General features: G+C 40.0%; 1 pseudogene; it reads right to left on the reverse strand.

Annotated features, from left to right (window-relative positions):
* Positions 1–14,559: 14,559 nt before the first annotated feature.
* Positions 14,560–19,825, reverse strand: part of LOC107022129 — a 133,401-nt pseudogene continuing 128,135 nt past the window's right edge.

Below are 19,825 nucleotides of genomic sequence, written 5' to 3' on the forward strand. Positions count from 1 at the left end.
TATATATATATATATATATATATATATATATATATATATATATATATATATATATATATATATGTGGATAAATGTGTTGCCTTTAAAAGTTTACCTTATATTATTGAGCTAGTAAGATGGAATCTGGTGTCTTCCACACCGAAAAGGTTGTCCTACTTGCCAAAGTAAGGACAATGAACTTATATTTTATGTGGATCTACTAGCTAATGCCTATCGAGATAAATCCTACGTTGGCACATAGTTTATGAGACACGGGTGATCGCCACTTGTCCACTCGATAATTAGCTTAACTTTCACGAAATAGTTCTTAATCATATTCATCATAGGTCTGGAAGGAACATGGATAATCGCCTTTTGTCCTTACATCATATGACATGGGTAATCGACTCTTGTCTTTTATTAAAGAGCATGGGTAATCGCCTCTAGCTTCACATTAGAATAACTCCCTAACTTTGATTCATTTTAGGTGAGAAGTCCTTTCAACCTTAGAATCCTTTATGTGAGAAAAACCTTTCACTTTCATGCATGAGGTAGTTATGTGAGAAATCCTTTCACAAAAGTTAACAACAACAATCAAAATATATGCTTCACTCTCAAAGCATCCTTAAAACATTTACATCAATTTCATAAGAACGTGCATCATATTCACCTTTCATGGTTCAAAACTCACTTTCTATCATCAATATATAGAAAACATGGGTTACACATGGGTTCATGGAAATTCATCATAAAATGATGTAATATATCGATTCATGCTTAATAGATCATAAAACAATCAAATAAAACAATAATCAAAGGAACCTAACATGGCTACAAAACCCCAACTCAATTGGCGAATTCTATCTATATAAATTGGAGAATTTGAGAACTCCATGGAGGAAAAGGATCCATGGATTAAAACTATCATAGCTCAGGGCCAAAATCTTAATTTCAATGGTGGGATTGGAAACTTGGCTTGCAAACCTTAGCTTTTTATAACTTTCTAGAGTGAAATATTTAAGGGGAAGACTTGTTCTTCTTTTGTAAATTTCAGATAATGATTTAAATTGGGGAAATATGGGGGTTAAAATGCTTATATAGGGGTTTGGGTGCACGATAAAAGGACCTAGTATTTGGATTAGGAAAAGACCCAAAAGCCCTAATAAAATTTAATTCCCGACACCAACAACGGCGAGACAGACGATTCGTTGGTCAAATCCGAACCCACCTGTTGGGGCCTTAATCAGAGACTAAAGTTTTTGGATCCCAACGACGAGACCCACCCATGGGCTGTCGTCTAATCGACGGGCCGTGAGTCCCAACCCATGGTCCTCAAGTTCCGACCTTAAAAAATCTCTCCAAGTCTGAAACTCACCTATGAAACTTATTTATTGCTCGTGCATTGAACGACAAATCATCTTGGTGAAACATTGAAAAGAATTTTTGAATTGACATTTGGTAAAACTCGAGTTACGAACTGCAGTTATTCCACAGGCCATGGATGGCACTGTAGGAACCAACACCAAATTTCTTAAAAATGGATTTTTTTCTTTCTTCTTGAATTCGAGGTGTTACATTATCTCCCTCTTGGGATCATTCATCCTCAAATGAGATTCAAGACATCATAAGGAAGGTAGGAACTTAAACCTTACAACACAACATAAACACAATCACATTATGCATATACCCGAGAAGGAAACATCAACTCTAAGCTAAAACATGATCAATTGATAATATCATGAGGTCTATATGCAACTCATTCTCAACAAGTAAACATGTAGAAATAAATCAAGAAAATTTATGCTTTTTCGTGATCACGCATAAATGAGGAAATAATGGGAATATCTAAGATACATGTGATACACTCAAATTACACCTCCCTAAAGAAGTATCATCTAGTGTTGTCAAGTAAAGAATCCAACTTTTAGGTTGGGATCGATCCCACGAGGAATATGGTTGATATGCTCAAACTATACTTCCCTAAAGAAGTATAAGCAGTCATATCAAGTAAAGAACCCAAATATTAGGTTGGGGTCGATCCCACGAGGAAAATGGTTTAGACTTAACTTTTAATCGACGATTACTTCTATTTAGTCAAATCCTTTCCGAAAACAAACAATTAAAGGGGGGGGGGATTTTGTGTAACAAAATTAATTAATTAAGTCAAAGTAAACAAGTAGCTAGTTCAAATATATGATGTTTATCAAATGATGAGAGAAACTAGGGTGTAAGTGTTCCCATAGGTTCTAACGCAGTAACCCTAGCTATAACAACTCTGTCCTAGTATCTTGCATGCAAAGTGGTAAGTTGTGAATCCCTAATTCCTTGGTCCGACAACTAGTAAATTTCACTCCGCACCTTGGTCCGGCTACGTGTGTGTAATTTACTAAGCCTTACCTTTTACCTCATATAAGCATCACAATCGATGTATGACTTAGTTATTATTTTGCACCAATCGACACTAGCTTATTAAATAGTATATACTAAATCTACGTTGATAATTATTTTCTTATATCTACCTCCTTGGTCCGGAAAGTAGCAACAAGGCAATATCTAACGCGTACACTCGTCAAAAAGACTTCTAAACGAAATAATTATCCATACATGCAAGAAACTATTCGAGAATTGTTATTTTAGCTAGTTTTACTTTGTTAATTACCCATGGTTCCCACAACCCTAGTTATGGATTTAGTTACGCATGTTCATAATTACATAATTCATATTAATTAGACAAGAATTCATGTACTTACTTTGACTAGATTGATGAAAATCCAGAAAATCACTTGAATTAAATAATGCAATAAACGATTCCGAAAAAATGAAGTATTTTCCAAAACCCAATATTCACAACCAATATTACAAATCAATAACCAAGAGTCTAACCCCAAATATAAGGTTTTTGGTCCTATTAATAATAATAGAATCCTAAACATAAAGGGAAACCTAAATAAGGAAAATCTGTCAAAAAATGTGTCTCGCGTCGACGACCTGACCGACGGACCGTCGAGGTAACGACAGATCGTCAACACCTCCATCGGTCCATACTTCAACTCTATTTTAAGTTGCTTTCTTCTCCAACTCTCTGCTACCATCGACGGACTAAGACAACGGTCCGTTGACAGAACGACAGTCCGTCGATGGCCTTCATTGCTCCACACTTAGAATATTTTAAAATCGGGTATTAAGGCTACATTCTGTTAACACCAACGGACCACCAGGACGACGGACCATCATCCCTTCCGTAGCCTCACACTTAGTCAGAATTCCCTGATCTTTCCTTGGCAGCATAACATCTTCATGGCGACGATTGCCACCTACGAACCGTCGATGGGTAGACGGACCGTCGATGGCTCCGTAGGTCATCTTTTCTGCAACTTTCATCACATCTTCAGCATTTTCATTTTGGACAATTTTTCCTGTAAACACAAAGAAAAATACATTAAAACTACTTCAAAGAGGCCTTAGACACACACTAAACTTAAGGAAAAAGCATTGAAAGTACCGTGAAACCACGGTATATCAACACCCTCAACTTAAATTTGTTATTTGTCCTCAAGCGACGCACTATGACTCACCATAAAAACCTTTGTACAAAAGTATCCTTATTTTAGCTTTCGCAATCATCTGGATATCAATCCTGATTATTTTAATTATGTTCATGCATGATATCACTATTAGGCTCGCTCATGTGGATCAGACTATGACACAGACTCACCATGCACCGACACCTCTCCTCTTTTACTTCTCACCAAGGTGCCAACATTCCAGTATTGCAACTAGTGTCCTTTGTTTAAAAACAATATCCTACTTTTTCACATAGTTATTTCAGTTTGAGTATAAGGATTATTTTTTTTCAACACTCACTCTCAGAACAACTTCTCACCTCATTGGTACTTATCGCCATAGGCTTGCCCTTATTTTTATTGCTTTAAGTTCAACGTGTTAGACTATTAGGATCACGATAGGACTTTCTTAGCTTGTAACGTAGGATCAGGGTTAGGTAGGGTACATTTTGATGTATTTTATTGACTTGTTGTCCTCCTTGACATAACAATTAAACATCCTACCTTTTCATCGTTTATTCCGCCCTATTTCTTAATTTTGTTATATTCTTTTGCCTTGATTTTCTCCTTTCTTTCTCCTTTTGTGTAATTGACTCTTATTTTATTTTTTTATTTTCTTTTACTTTCAAATTTTGCAATTTTTCACTTGATTTCAACTTTGCTTGAGTCACTTTTCTTTTCTTATTTCTCTCTCTTTATTCTTTCAGCCCCACTTTCCGGAGCATTCCTCATAATAGCCACCCTCAACTCATGGCTTTGCCATGAGGCAAGGTACACAATACCCAAGGTTGGGTCAGGGCCACGACAAGGTTGTTTTTCTGCTTTAGCCACCATCAACTTATACTTTTGGCATAAGCTGAGGTGCACATGTCCAAGGAGGGACCATGGCCAACACATTGTTCCCAGAAGATATGTTGGGGTAGAAAAGAAAGGTTCATGTTAAGCTCAAATCATTTGGATCAAGAAGGGATTAATTTTATTCGGTTAGGCTAAAGGTTGACTATCTTGAACAAGAGCCTTTGATCCTTTCCTAATTGTCTATTATAGATTACTTTTAGCAAGACTAACCGGGCAAGTTCTAGCTTAGTACCAATGGTGGTCTATTCAAATTTCTCACACTCACTTAACACCTCATTACCCTACCAGATTATCAGACACTTAATTCGAGCTTAAGATTAAGGGTCATGCAGGGGTGTATCTCTATTTCATGCTTAGAGCCACAAAGTCATCATTCACTATGCCTAATCATGCAACCATTTTCTTTAAATCAGGATATCATTTTATTTAGCCATCATACTTCAGATTTCATATCAATACTATGTACAAGATACTAACGTGCCGGTTCAATAATAAAGCAAACAGTCTCTTGGGCAAAAAGAACACAGGAAAGAAAACCCCAAGAGAGGATAATGAGTTGGGCTATTGAGACTTCACCCTAGCACTCACTTTCCATTTATCCCACCCCCAACAAAAGACCATGCATTTGTCCCCAATGCATAAAAAATAGAACTGAGTGGTAGGTGAAGGAAACCTGAGGCGCATAGCACCGATGATCAACAAGATGGCAGGTTCGATTTGCCAGAACCCGCTCCCTTTGTAGTAGGGACCCCATAAGTAGTGTCCGAAGCAATAAAATCACCCGCAGTAGTGCTCCTCTCAACATCAACATTCCTGGAGATAGATGCCCCATCAGCCACCTACTGAGCCCTCATATGTCGGCCCTCCTAATCAATTAGTGAGGTCTCTCCTCGCAGCCTCCAACTCAAGACGTTCTCTCTTCCTAGTTTGAGTCTCATCATCCTTTCTAGACCGGTGCCTCTTGGTACACTCACGTGGCTGAGGTGATGGCGCAACAGTGGTGGAGAACAGTGCAACGATCACTATATCCTCAACAGGCTCCGCAGATAGGGCCTTAGACTTGGGAACCCAGGCCTCCAGTATGGCATCCATATCTGCTCTCAGACTCACCAGAGCAGCCTGGAGAGTCATTAAATCTACAGTAGGGGTTGGCCGGGTGAGAATCCTCTACTCAAATGCGTCAAGGCGCTGGTGGACCTCCATAATCTGCCTCTTAGTTCGCTGGGCCATCTTCTTCTCGATTCGCTCTTTCGCCTTATCAATGGACTTCTGCATCCAAGGCTGGATATGATGTAGAAGTGTGGCTATTTGGGCCTCTAACTTCTGGACCCTAGGGATCGAGACCAGTGTTGCAGATGGGGTGGAGCGGGAGGGTAGACTTAACCAGGGTGGTGTCGGTAGTCTCTAATGTAGCCTGATCATCCCGTTGGGCTTGCTCTACCATGGCTGCCAAGCTCTCACCTAGAGGCTGCACCTCTTCTCGGGGCCCTCTATTGGGAGCCAGCTCATTGGGCTCATCTCGGATGAGACCGATATCCACTATGCCAGTCGGGGTCTTGAGCACATGAATGTGCCACAAGGGCACTCCAGCAGAACTGCACAACTCAAAAACCATGCAAAGGAAGGGGTAAGTAGTGGTGGCCTTAAAGGCCCTCTCATGAATGACCGCCTGCAACAGCCACGCGAAATCCACCTCGAACCCAGCAACCATGCCAGCTATCAGCACTGCTCTATCCCATGCAACAATATTATCAGCAGTAGTGGGAAAGAGGAAATGATGGACCAAGATCCATAAGAATTTGGCTGTGAATGTGAGGTTGTCCTTCTTTATACCTCCTTTGCGCTCCAGCACCCAATCAGCACCCTCGCCATCCATGGAGATCTTCTGGGCTATATACCTCTTGGTGGTCTCTCTCAGCACTTTGTTACGCTGGAAACTGCTGTCCTTTACCAGATTCCACTATAGTCAAACTCGGGAGTGAGGGGGGTCCTGGTGGCATTAGTATCAGCACTATATAAAAATCTGCGAATGGCGGGCAAAGAGATATCCACCCGCTTGCCACGGACACGAATATGCTCAAGTGGTGTGTGTTTGGCAGGGTTAGTACGCCTATCCAAACTAGCCCTGAGATTCGCCATATAGGCGGCGTAGAACTCTCGCACCATCTCCTCGCTGTAACGACCCAAACTCCTAGCCGTCCAGTCTAGCCGATGGCGGGTGAAAAGGTCATATATAGCTGGCATCGTGGGAAGAATCCCGGTAAGAAATTTCGGCTCAACTATCCGAGTCCGAGTAATGAACCCCTTGTCGTTGAGCAGCTTCGCATATCTGTATATCTGATATTGGCCATCGACACACCACCGGTTGGGCTGATCAGCAACCGTTGCGGGGACGTTGGTCAGGGGTGCTGGAGTAGAATCCGCACTGTTAGCTTCCTTAAATGAGGCAGAGTGGACCTATGGAGCTGGAGAAGTGTCCCCCTGTGAAGATGAAGCTTCCTCAGACCCGGACGCCTCCGCAGATCCAGATGCTCCCTCAGAAACTGCAGCAGACCCAGACGGTGTGCCGGTCAGTGTGCGCTCCTCATCAGACTAGGAGGTAGTGACTATGCCGGACGCAACCCTCATGGGCGTGTCCGAGAATCCTAGCAGAACGTGACGGTGTCTCGATGCCTGTGGGCACGTATTCGAGGTCGCGTTCATCGTCGGATGACCCAATCACCAACCAGCGGGAAGGGGCGACAAACTTGGAACGTCCTCGAGAATGGACTAAGTCTTGATTGGGTGCCATGTGTACCTGCAAGGAGGGGTTATTAATACCAATGTAAGTAAGCAACACGCTCAAAAGAATCAAACAGAGAGGAGGAAACACAAGCAAAGTGGTGATGCAGAACTGCAGAAGTGACTGACGAACCACATTGACGGTCTGTCGATGGAACAACGGTTCGTCAGTGTGGGTCTGTCGGTGGACACTTAGAAAATTTATTTAGTCATTTCAGAAACAAAGATTCTGTTAGAGACGACGGAAGTGCATGATGGACCGTCAATGGAACGACGATCCGTCAGTGGGGGTTCGTCGATGGACTCTTAAAAACTTTTTGTGGATTCTTATGAAAATATAGTTTCTGTTAAGGACTACGGAAGTGCAGGACGGACCGTCGTCTGATTGATGGTCCGTCAGTGGGCGTCCTTCGATGGACCCTTAGAAACTTTTTTGGATTCTTAAAAAACATAGTTTATGTTAAGGACGACGGACCTGCAGGACGGACCGTCGACTGAACGATGGTCCACTAGTGGGGGTCCGTCGATGGACCCTTAGAAAAGTTTTGAAGAACTTCAGAAATAAGGGTTCTGATAGAGTCTACGGTCATGCAGGACGGTCCGTCGATGGGTTGACGGACCGTCGTCCACCCCCGTGGGTAGACACTTAGACAAATCAGGGGAGATGTTGTTGATGGACCCCAACGATGGTCCGTCAAAGGACCGATGGTCCATCAAAGGGGTCTCGTTCTGTCTCAGGGAAAGAATTTTGGCAGCCATTGTTACCCCCAAAGAACAATTTCAGAGCAATCTAAGAAACATTAAGTTACTCTAGCGTTTAACAAAGAATTTCATCATTCCTAGGGCATGAATTATCGTAGTTTTAAACATAGATTCTCACAGACTATCAAACCCTGTCTAAAACAACAACACTCAAAACACAACAATTATTAGAAAATACATCCTCATCCCATTAACTTTCATTGTTCTAAAGGACTAGGAATTAAGTTTGAAGATTTTAAGCATGCAACGGTGTCCCAAATTCAAGACCCACTATCGTATTCCAGTAATTTAGCATGGAAAGTAACGAGAGTAAATATAGCATATCAGAAAGACATACTTGTATACTGTAGTGTAGGGAATGAGGAGATGAATTCTTGCAAGTACGAAACACCAAATAACGACCTCGAACACCGACCGTGTAAGACCCCAAAAATGAGATAAGGTGTATAGAGCCTAAAATGTTCGAATTCAGGTTGTAAGGTTCTAAAATGTCTTATTATATGATTTATAGGTAGTGTGAAAAGTTTGAAGTGATTTGGAAGTCGAATGTCAAGGGACGACCAAGACATCCGACGACTAGTCACTTATGTGCCTCATGTGTCTATGCATGCTTAAATTTGAAATGAAATGATTTTATCAAGTCTTTAAATGGTTTATAATGATGTTAAATGATAGAATATGAAGTTTTGAGAAGTTTGGAGGTCAAACGACCAAGAACGTCCAAGGCGTTCAAAAGATAGCCCTTAAGATGTTCAACGTGTGTCATGATGGGGCTTGGCCTGTTTGGACGTCTTGTAGGTGTTTGTTTTGGATGAAATATATGTCGAAGTTCTATAACTTGTTAAGGGTTATAATAACGTTGGAAACGTCCGGGTACGACTTCTAAAGAGACCCACAAGAGGCCCTAAAAGAAAGACCCAAGGCTATCGAAGACACTGTCTAGGCAGTGTCCATTGACGGAACCATCAACGGATCGTTGGTCCACCAATGGCCCTTCGATCAAGTCTCGTCGACTGGAACTTGCCTGGGGCAGGTAACAAGACAAGAATTTGGCTAAGTTCCAGGTGAAGGAAGCCAGGAACGGACCGTCGACAGCATGACGCCTCGTCATTGCCTCCGTCGCTGGTGCACTGTAAGTTTGCGTTTGTTTCATTTAAGGGGTGACGAGAAATTTACCCCACGTGATAAGACTATAGTAGGTTTATTTAGTTAATTTAGGTGTATATAAGTCATCTAAAACGTGATCAACCCATTCTAAAATCAACTCACATGTTTTGAGCTCTTCCCTCCAAAAATGTTCTCTCTAAAACCACAATTGTTAATGAAGCTCAAGAACAGATTTAAGCTGGGTTTTTCCATGAATGAATCATCAAGTCTTAGAGGTTTTCAACTAGACCAATGTATGGTGATCTTCATCTCTAGTTATCTTTTCATCTAGAGAGCTATTCCAATGATTTCAAAGAAGAAAAATATGATCAAAGTCCTTCTTCAATCTGCCATGGATTCTTTCTAAAAAGGTTTTTAACGATTGACTCATGATTAAGTTTTAACGTGAATTTCACTCCAATTACATGGTGAATCCATGCTCCTTCACCAAAACGATTTAGACTTCCATGGGCTTTGTGATCTTGAATTGCTATCGAGTTAATTATGATTCTATTACATTCAAGTGATTGTACATGCTGTTATTTACATGAGTTTATGTTAAATTGATTTTGAAGGATCCATGAGAATAAATGGATGAAGATTTGAGCATGTTTAGCCTAGTTTCCATGGTTCACTGTAACATTGGTTTCTATACGGATTAATGTGGTCGATTGCGTTAGGTTGGTTGTATCTACTATTTTGGGTTAGTATCATGATTGGATAATGAATAAGAATCTTTCATGATTGAATTAAAGATGGCTTATGTGAATTGACCTAGTCTTTTAGTCTATCGATGGATAATATTATGTATATGATGATATCTTGAATTGTGGATAGATGAAGAATAATTTCCTTTGATGAAGTGATTTATCTAGATTCTTCCTAGTATGTACATTATTGTTAAAATATGATGGAATATCAAGGTCTTAGAGAATCAAGAGGGTTGGCTAATTCCCTCTCTACACTATAGCAAATTGACAAGTCTAATGTCTATGTTGTAGCTTGATCTTGAAGTGCTTTAAGCATGATTTCTTTATGATTAGATACTGTATTATATTGATATTATCTATGAAATATTACTTTATCTAGGTATATATGTTCTTCTACTTTTCCTAGTATGTGATGTGTTGTATTATGTTATAGTATAATCATGTAGCGACTTGTACATGGTTTCTTATATGATTAAAGTACATTTAGCTACTGCCATATATATGAATTATTGGTAAACAAGGTGTATTTATCAATGAGGATCAAAGGTTGAGGAGTTGGTAAGAATGCTTATTTCCTCTACTCTTCTACTTTTCTACTTCTTTATTGAAATGTTGATGAAGCCTTGTATTGCATTGTGTGGTATGGTCCACTTATGGTAGCGCTGTTTACTTATTTTTTCATTATATATGTATTGACCATGGAGTTGTAGGCAAATTGGTTTATCTTATGAACATGTGCTTAAAATGATACTATGAGAAGCTTATGTCTACTTTCCTATCCTAGTTGTGAATCAGGTTTTGTGGCTATTGTATGAGCATGTGTATATCCATGTTAGGGTAAAGTGTAGGTGCTTCCATTTATGTGTTAAAAGGGTTAATAACCCCTTACCTATGTACCCCTATATGAATACATGGATAGTACAAGTTAGGAGTCTTAAGTGTTAAATGAAGTTGACTTGTCTCCTATGCTATTATGTGTTGTGTTGTCTATTCTAGAAAGAGTGTTATGGTCTAAGAGGGTGTCTTCCTCAATATGTTTTTTGATGTCCAGTAGGTGCTCATTTTGACCAATATACACACACACTCACTTCACATGCATGTTACAAGTAGTATAGGTCATTGTGTCTAAATGAAAGGTAATTCTCATATTCACCAGTGTTTACTACTATGCATATTAAGGTGATGTTTATGAAAGTATGATTTATATTCCCTTAATAGGATGACTTGATAGGTGTACTAGTATGGGCAAGGGTATGGGACCTTGTCTATACATTGCACATGCTTACCTTGATAGGATAGTTCCTAGGTTTGGTTTCTATGTATATGAAAGATGCATATATGAACATGTTATAAATATGATGTATATGAAATGATGAAGTATGAATATGCGTAGTGTATTAGTGGGTTTATATGAAAGGATTGCTCATATAGTTATGCCTATAGAATCATGCATTGATATATGAACATGTGTGACATTATGGGTTATGTGAAAGGTTTGCTCACATTTATGTATACACTCATACACATGAATGATGATTTAGTCAATAGAGGAGCCTTGAAAGGTGTGCTCAAGTGTAACCTAGACTAGATAGTGCTAATACATATGCTATGTCCATGTGAAAGGGTTTCTCACATGAATTAGGTTGATGAACTTTCATCTATGACCTATAAGTTAAGCATATGAGGGGATGACTCTCCTAAACCTATGTTTTGTAAAGAAATGAAAATAAAGGATTTTTCAATAAAAGGAACTTAGATTAACACCGAGTGAACTTGTAGATGAGGGGGTGACAATTTCCAAACAGGGAAGGTAGGGTTCACTACAGTCCTCATGTGAGGGAGTGACACTTTCCCAAATAGGGGAAGTAAGGTTCACTACGGTCCTCACAGGGTGGATATCCTCATGACCCCACATAGGGTGTATAGTTGATATTTACATGAATCCCCCAAGTTCCATAAACTATGTTGCCACCATAGGATACTAGCTAGTGGAACCACCTAGAAAGCTATGTCATGATGGGTTCTACTTTGGTCGGTAGACCACCCTTTTTCAGTGTGGGGTTTGATGACACCGGATTCCATGATTATCACCCATGGTCGGTTAAGGCTATGGTTTCCCTAAATTAAAATGGACAATGAAAGTAAATGACTAGGACCCTAACTAGAATGACTTAAGGGATGTTACTTAGGATAGGTGGAAGTAATGAACCCATCTAGACATTGAACAAGTATCTCCTTAGGAAGTTATAGAAAGGTTTTTTAATGCATGTCACTACGTATGTGTTCTTTATGAATGATGTTGATCTTGTTGACCATAGTGATGAAGGTCTTACTTGACATAAATGAAGTTGTCTCCTCCTACTATGTTGATATATGATTTGGATGTAAAGGCTTGTGGTCTCATGATAGGTGTACTAAGTATGTGTGAGGTTATGGGGCCTTACATATACATTGCTTTAGTAGACTTATATTGGGGTCATGAGTTATATTTCATAAGGTTCAATATGAAGTAAAATAAGTACAAGAGCATATTGACTAGGAGTTCATTGTAATGTCTTTTTAGTCTAGGCTTTACTATGTCTATGTTGTACTATACTTCTATGATGGTATGTGTTGTCTTTTGTAGGTTCTATACATGATTTCTTGTGGTCTTAAGGTGATACATTGTACCAAGTATCCCTAAAGGATTTCTCGGAAGACTAATGAATTGAAAGGAAGTGTTCACTGTTAAGGAAATTGAGTTAACTGTGAAGTGACTTCAATTTGGACTTAAATTCCATAAGTGATTTTCTATGATGTTTGGACTTTGATTGTGTTTCTATGAATTATGAGAATGATATAAATGCTATTGATAAAGGTTTTATGATGATTTACTCAAAAAGGCATGAAGTATGATTTCAAAGAAAATGTCCCTTTTAAATGCATGTTTTTGCATGGTTGTCATACTTGGTGCATTCTTGTACTAATCCCATTCTTCTTAACACAAAGTGTAGGTTATGGATTCTTAAAGGATATCTTGAATGTTGAAGAGCTTGATAGGTGATTCCCAAGCTCAAGGAAAGGAATCCTTAAGTCCAAGGATGTCCTAATGCGTACTTATTGTAAAGTCTATTAAGTATTGTGTAGATTTGTATTATATCTTAAGAGCCTTGTCCTTAATGTACTCTAAAGTTATTGAGTCTAATATGGCAATGAGACTTAGAGTCCAAATATGTATTATGATATTTTATATATATGAAGTGAGTTTCTAGCATATGATGTGCTATGAAAAGTTGTTTCCACTAAATTTACTATGTCAATGCGATTAATGATAACTATGAGCTTGTATAATACATCCGGGAGGTCAAGTACACCGTGCTACTTCTAGGGGGTGCTCCCCGGATGTGACAGACTGGGCAGAATACAGATGAAGATGGAAAATTGGGGGAGAGAAGGGATTGGGAAACTGATGGACATTTGGGAAGAGGAGAATCTGAATGATAGAAAATGGAGTTAATGGGTGAGGAAGTGGGGAAGTTGAAGGGAAACGAGGAGGGAAACGGTTTTGGGAAAGGTTTTGAAGAGGTGGGTAACAGAAAAGTGTAAAAAGTTAATATATAACCTGTCGGGCCGGGTCGGTTTATTGGGTTGGAGGAGCCGACGATTCCCCATCGACAGACTGTCGACTGCTCCGTTGAATGTTCCCTAAAAGAAACAAACCTGGGATCTACAGACCCTACCGACGGTCTGTCGACAAGATGACGGTCCGTCAATCAGTGCACCAGACCAATTTTCTGCAGATTTTTGGGGATTTGGTCCCTTCACATGAACACCCAATAAGCTAATCTTTTTGGTCGCTGCAGATTTCTGGGGGTTTTCGCCATAATATGCTTGATTTCTCTGTTTGACACCTCAACTTGCCCACTAGTCTAAGGATGGTATGGCGTGGCCACATTGTGGCGAACCCCATATTTCTCCAACAATCCTTTGAACAACTTGTTGCAAAAGTAGGATCCCCCATCACTAATAATGGCCCTTGGGGTGCCAAATCTGGAAAATATGTTCTTTTTCAAGAACGCGGTGACACTCTTCCCTTCATTATTTGCAAGTGCTATGGCATCCACCCATTTTGACACATAATCAACCACCTCAAGAATATACTTAATCCCATGAGAACTCAAGGGGCCATAAAATCAATACTCCACACATCAAACAACTCAATTACAAGAATGGTATTTAAAGGGAGTTCTTGCCGTTTAGAAACACCTCCATCTCTTTGGAACCTATACATGCCTTGGCGAACTTATGAGCATCTTGGTGGATGGTTGGCCAATAGTAGCCGCATTGCAAGATTTTGATGGGCTGTCCGGATACCACTATGATGCCCACCCACAGGCGAGGAGTGGCATGCCTCCAAAACACTCAACATCTCGACTTCCGGCGCAACACCGAATAAGCCCGTTGGCACAACTCCTATATAAATATGGCTCATCCCAAATAAAATTTTTCACATCATGCATGAACTTTTTCCTTTGATGAAAAGAGATGTCCGATGGGATGATATCACTAGCCAAGTAATTCGCAAAATCAGCGAACCATGGAATCAAGTATTGAGAAGCAGGCAATGCATGCTCATCAGGGAAAGTATCATCAATTTCAGCCTTTCCACCCAGTTCATGCATAGCTCTATCCTCTAGTTGGGACAAGTGATCGGCAACTTAATCTTTGGTCCCTTTCTTTCAATTCAAAGTCAAATTCTTGCAATAGTAATACCCAACGAATCAACCTCGGTTTCGCATCCTTGTTAGCACTATAACTCTTGTGCCAAGCAAATAGGAGAGAAATTTCTCGAAAGCAAAGACCACCGCAAGGGGCTCTTGTTCAGTCACATTGTAGTTATTTTGGGCTTCATTAAAGGCTTCACTGGCAATAGTAAATGGGGTGAAGGATTTTATCCCTTCTTTGACCCAAAACTACACCAAGCGCAACCCACTAGCATCACACATCACCTCAAATGGCTTGCTCTAATCAGGGGAAATAATAATGGGCGCATACACCAATTTCTCCTTCAACTCACCAAATTCCTTAAGACAGGATTGATCAAAGTAAAATTTACACTCTTTGTCAAGTAACTTGCATAGAGGATGTGCAATTTTTGAAAAATCCTTGATGAACCTCCGGTAGAAACCCGTATGCCAAAGGAAACTCCTCACACCTTTACAGAGATGGGTGGAGGAAGTCTCTTGATCACCTCAACTTTAGCTCGATCAACCTCTATACCCTTCTCTGAGAAAGCGATGACCCAATACAATACCTTCTTTCACCATAAAGTGACATTTTCCCAATTTAGCACAAGGTTGCAATCTTCACATCTTTTAAGAACTTCGGACAAGTGATTCAAACAATGATCAAACGAGTTACCAACAACAGAAAAATCATCCATAAATACCTCAATGGTTTCCTCCACCATATCGGAGAATATGGACATCATACATCCCTGAAAAGTAGCTGGTGCATTACACAACCCGAAGAGCATCCTCTTGAACGCGAAAGTTCCATAAGGACAAGTAAAGTGGTTTTCTCTTGATCTTCTGGTGCAATAGAGATTTGATTGTAACCCGAATAACCATTAAGAAAACAATACCACCCCTTTCCTACAAGACAATCTAGCATATGATCCATGAAGGGCATACGAAAATGGTCCTTCTCAGTCCATGCATTCAATTTCCAGTAATCCATACACACTCTCTATCCGGTCACTGTCCGCATTGGAACAAGCTCGTTTTTCTCATTAGGGACCACCATCATTCCCCCTTTCTTGGGCACACACTGAACAGGGCACACCCAACTACTATCAGCGATCAGATATATAACTCCGGCATCCAACCACTTAATAATTTCCTTCTTCACCACTTCTTGCATAGGTGGATTTAAACGTCTCTGGTGCTCAATAATAGGCTTATGATCGGGCATGAGTTTGATTTTATGTGAAAAAATACCGGGAGGGATCCCAATAATATCCGCAATAGTCCACCCAATAGCTCTCTTGAACCTCTTCAACACTTCAACCAAACATTCTACTTGTTGCATATTCAAATCTGATGCAATAATTACCGGCAAAGTGTCACCTTTCCCCAAGAATACATACCTCAGTTGAGGTGTTAAGCTACAATTTTGGAGCCACCCCAATAGATGGTTTTGCTGGTGGAGACTCGCGATGCTTCATATCTAAATCCGATTTCTTTTGTTTGAACCGAACATCACCTCGATCAAGTGCCACAACAATTGACCCATATTTTTCTATACAATCACTCTCAAAATTCATGATCACTGCCGCTAGTGCCTCAACACCAAGACACTCTTCTATTTGTACCTCGAACGAACTCTCAACCTTGTAGGATATCGCAGATACCGATTGGAGCTCACCATTCTGTCTCATGGACCTACAAATGTTGAAATTCGATTCTTCATTGTTCAACCGAAACTTCATCTTCCCTTTCTCCATATCAACCAAGGCACGACCGGTAGCAAGGAAAGGCCTCCCAAGAATAATTGGCACCTCAAACTCCACCTCACAATCATGAATCACAAAATCGGCTGGAAAAATAAATATCTCCACTTTTATTAGAACATCATGGAGTATCCCAATAGGCCTCTTCACTGTTCAATCGGCCATCAGTAGCCGCATTGCAGTAGGCTTTGGGTCACCCAAACCCAACTTCTTGTAAATCGAGAGAGGCATGAGATTTATGCGTGCCCCAAGATCACATAATGCTTTAGCAAAGTGTAACAACCCGATTGTGCATGGAATAGTGAAAGCACCCGGATCTTCTTTCTTTTGCACAAGAGACCTTGTAGCACTACAGTGTTACATCCGATCATCATCCTCAAAACTAACTGATATCTTCTTAGTGACCATATCTTTCATGAACTTGGCGTAACCGAGCATTTGTTCAAGAGCTTCTATCAAAGGGACATTGATGGAAAGCTGTTTCAATATAGTAATAAAACACCGGTATTTACCATCTTTGGTATTTTTCACCAATTTTTGCGGAAATGGGGTGGTGGTCTAGGAATGGGGGTCACTTTTTGGGGTGTCTCAACTTCTTTCCCAGATTTATCTACCAACTCACCACTAACTTTCTATACATCATCATCTCCTCTCTTCTCAATTTCGAGGCCAGACGACATAGGTGGATCCTTGGTCTGCTTACCCCCTCGAGTACTGACTGCCATACAATGTCCATAATTTTTTGGATTCTGGACAGTATTGCTAGGAAGAGTACCCGGTTGGCGTGGGTTCACAGTAGAAGACAATTGGGACCTTTGAAACTCAAGATGCTTGATTGAGATTGCATGTGCATCCACCTTTTGCCCAATATTTGCTAAATAACCTCTCAACTTTTTGGCGTGCTCTTCACTAGCATCAAACCTCCTCCTCATCATTTGTGACATATCCTCAACTCGCACCATACTACCTCCACCATCCCTAGGAGCAACTTCCCAATTTTGAGGTGGAACATAGGGCCTACTCCGATCGTTTTTGTTACCATAGTTATCCCGGTTGAAGTTGTTGTCGCAGTTGTAGTTTCCATCTCGAACACAGTGACCCTCTCAGTTGTAATTCCCATAGTTTCGACCTTGATTTTCATGACCTTGGCGTCAATTTTCCTGATTGGAGTCTTGGGCATTCGGCTGGAAACCCCCCGTCTGCTCATTCACTGCATAAGAATCTTCTTCATAGTAGTACTCATCAACCGGTGGTGGTGGTTTATCAAAATATATCACCGCATTTACCTTTTCTGCACCCCTGGTGACATGTTTTAACACCAACCTAAGCTCAATTCTCATTTGAGCCATCTCTTCACGAATCTCATCTACATCTGGGTTATGCGAAGCTTGCACTGCAAAGTGTTTCTCCCAGTATCCGACTTCCTAGTGCTCCAAGCTTTATTATTTCGGTATATATTCTCTAGCTTCTCAGCGATCTCTGCATAAGTACACTCCCCATAAGTACCACCCACAATCGTATCCAGTACTGCTTTATTATTATCATATTGCCCCCAATAGAAGTACTCTTTTAGTGACTCATCATTAATGCGGTGGTTTGGGACTCTTCTCAAGAATGAGGTGAACGTATCCCAAGATCTTCTTACTGACTCCCCTAGTAATGCCACAAATTTGTTCACCCTATATTTGTGGTCTAGCTTTTTAGAAACTGGGTAATACCTGCTAGGAACACATCCCCCAATTGCTCCCAAGTGTATATTGAATTGTAGGGAAACTCAGTAAACCAAATTGTGTCCTCCCCCGTTAGTGAGAGAGGGAACACCCTTAATCCAATTACATCCATGTCTAATTCTGGCCTCCCTACACAACTCTTACACGCCGACCTTAGTTTGGAGATGTGATCATGTGGATCCTCAGATGATAGCCTCGAAAACAAACCTCTACCGGTGAGAATCTGCATCAAGGTACTAGTTACAACAAAAGTATGACCATGTGGTAGAGGAGGTAGGATAAGTGGCCCATCAGAGTCAGTGATGTTAACATTTCCCCTATTGTACTCTTGAGGGCGTGGGGCAGGAGGTTGCCTCCTTGGATTACCTTCACTAAGTTTATCAACAACCACTCGATTATGAGCATCAACCGGCAGGGGAAATTGAGGGTTGATCTCATCATCGATATAAGCAGGATAGTTTTGAATATTCATTCTACGAACTGTGCGGTCTAGTTCTAGATCAAGTGGAAGCATTTGTTCTCCTCGACTCCGTGTACTTGGCATACACTAAAGCTAGACATGCGAGAGAGAAAAATAAAAAAACAAGAAAAAGAAAAATTAGGAAATTGTTGACTAAAATTCGGTAGTGTTCTTAAAGTTAATCTAAAAGTAATTTTCCCCTGCAGCGGCGCCAAAATTTGATACGCTCAAACTATAGTTCCTTACAAAAGTATAAGTAGTCGTATCAAGTAAAGAACCCAAATGTTAGGTGGGGGTTGACCCACGAGGAAAATGGTTTAGACTTAACTTTAGTCTACGATTACTTTTATTTAGTCAAGTCCTTTCCGGAAATAAACAATTAAAGGGGGGATTTTGTGTAACAAAAGTAATTACTTAAGTCTAAGTAAACAAGTAGCTAGTTCAAATATTTGATGTTTATCAAATGATAAGAGAAACTAGGGTGTAAGTGTTCCCCATAGGTTCGTAACACAGTAACCCTGCTATAACAACTCTGTCCTAGTATCTTGCATGCGAAGTGGTAAGTTGTGTATCTCTAATTCCTTGGTCCGACAACTAGTGAATTTCACTCCGCACCTTGGTTGGGCTACGTGTTTGTACTTTACTAAACCTTACCTTTTACCTCATATTAAGCATCATAATCGATGTATGTCTTAGTTATTACTTCGCACCAATCGACTCTAGCTTATTAGATTGTATATACTAAATCTACGTTGATAATTCTTTTCTTATTATCTACCTCCTTGGTCCTGCAAGTAGCAACAAGGCAAGTTCTAATGCGTGCACTCGTTAAAAAGACATCTAAATGAAAGAATTATCAATACATGCAAGAGACTATTTGAGAATTGTTATTTTAGCTAGTTTTACGTTGTTAATTATCAATGGTTCCCACAACCCTAGTTATAGATATAGTTACCAATGTTCATAATTACACAGTTCATACTAATTAGATAAGAATTCATGTACTTACTTTGATGATATTGAAGAAAATCCAGAAAATCACTTAGATTCGAGAAAATAATGCAATAAATGTTTCCAAAAAAATGAAGTATTCTCCAAAACCCAATATTACACAACATATATTACAAATCAGAAAAATAACCAAGAGTCTAACCCCAAAAACAAGGTTTTTGGTCCTATTTATAATAATAGAATCCTAAACATAAAGGGAAACCTAAATAAGGAAAATCTGTCCAAGAATGCGTCTCACATCGACGACCTGACCGACGGACCGTCGAGGTAGCGACGGATCGTCGACACCTCTATCGGTCCATACTTTAACTCTATTTTCAGCTGCTTTCTTCTCA

Source organism: Solanum pennellii, chromosome 6, assembly GCF_001406875.1.
Source record: "Solanum pennellii chromosome 6, SPENNV200".
In the NCBI taxonomy this organism is placed as follows: Eukaryota; Viridiplantae; Streptophyta; class Magnoliopsida; order Solanales; family Solanaceae; genus Solanum; species Solanum pennellii.